Below are 1,774 nucleotides of genomic sequence, written 5' to 3'. Positions count from 1 at the left end.
TTACATCATACCACGGGTAAGTCTTAATGAATGTTGTGATTATTTTTATGAAAAATGTTTATCATAAAACAATGAACAAGTGATTTGATCCTGGATCAGTTACGGTACAGTATAACAGCTGAGATATCGTTACAGTACAGTATAACAGCTGAGATATCGTTACAGTACAGTATAACAGCTGAGATATCGTTACAGTACAGTATAACAGCTGAGATATCGTTACAGTACAGTAGTATAACAGCTGAGATATCGTTACAGTACAGTATAACAGCTGAGATATCGTTACAGTACAGTATAACAGCTGAGATATCGTTACAGTACAGTATAACAGCTGAGATATCGTTACAGTACAGTATAACAGCTGAGATATCGTTACAGTACAGTATAACAGCTGAGATATCGTTACAGTACAGTATAACAGCTGAGATATCGTTACAGTACAGTATAACAGCTGAGATATCGTTACAGTACAGTATAACAGCTGAGATATCGTTACAGTACAGTATAACAGCTGAGATATCGTTACGGTACAGTATAACAGCTGAGATATCGTTACGGTACAGTATAACAGCTGAGATATCGTTACAGTACAGTATAACAGCTGAGATATCGTTACGGTACAGTATAACAGCTGAGATATCGTTACGGTACAGTATAACAGCTGAGATATCGTTACGGTACAGTATAACAGCTGAGATATCGTTTCAGTACAGTATAACAGCTGAGATATCGTTACAGTACAGTATAACAGCTGAGATATCGTTACAGTACAGTATAACAGCTGAGATATCGTTACAGTACAGTATAACAGCTGAGATATCGTTACAGTACAGTATAACAGCTGAGATATCGTTACAGTACAGTATAACAGCTGAGATATCGTTACAGTACAGTATAACAGCTGAGATATCGTTACAGTACAGTATAACAGCTGAGATATCGTTACAGTACAGTATAACAGCTGAGATATCGTTACAGTACAGTATAACAGCTGAGATATCGTTACGGTACAGTATAACAGCTGAGATATCGTTACAGTACAGTATAACAGCTGAGATATCGTTACGGTACAGTATAACAGCTGAGATATCGTTACGGTACAGTATAACAGCTGAGATATCGTTACGGTACAGTATAACAGCTGAGATATCGTTACGGTACAGTATAACAGCTGAGATATCGTTATGGTACAGTATAACAGCTGAGATATCGTTACAGTACAGTATAACAGCTGAGATATCGTTACAGTACAGTATAACAGCTGAGATATCGTTACAGTACAGTATAACAGCTGAGATATCGTTACGGTACAGTATAACAGCTGAGATATCGTTACAGTACAGTATAACAGCTGAGATATCGTTACAGTACAGTATAACAGCTGAGATATCGTTACAGTACAGTATAACAGCTGAGATATCGTTACAGTACAGTATAACAGCTGAGATATCGTTACAGTACAGTATAACAGCTGAGATATCGTTACAGTACAGTATAACAGCTGAGATATCGTTACAGTACAGTATAACAGCTGAGATATCGTTACGGTACAGTATAACAGCTGAGATATCGTTACGGTACAGTATAACAGCTGAGATATCGTTACGGTACAGTATAACAGCTGAGATATCGTTACGGTACAGTATAACAGCTGAGATATCGTTACAGTACAGTATAAACAGCTGAGATATCGTTACAGTACAGTATAACAGCTGAGATATCGTTACAGTACAGTATAACAGCTGAGATATCGTTACAGTACAGTATAACAGCT

Source organism: Argopecten irradians, chromosome 16 (genome assembly GCF_041381155.1).
Source record: "Argopecten irradians isolate NY chromosome 16, Ai_NY, whole genome shotgun sequence".
NCBI lineage: Eukaryota > Metazoa > Mollusca > Bivalvia > Pectinida > Pectinidae > Argopecten > Argopecten irradians.
Note: the sequence above shows the minus strand (reverse complement) of the source record.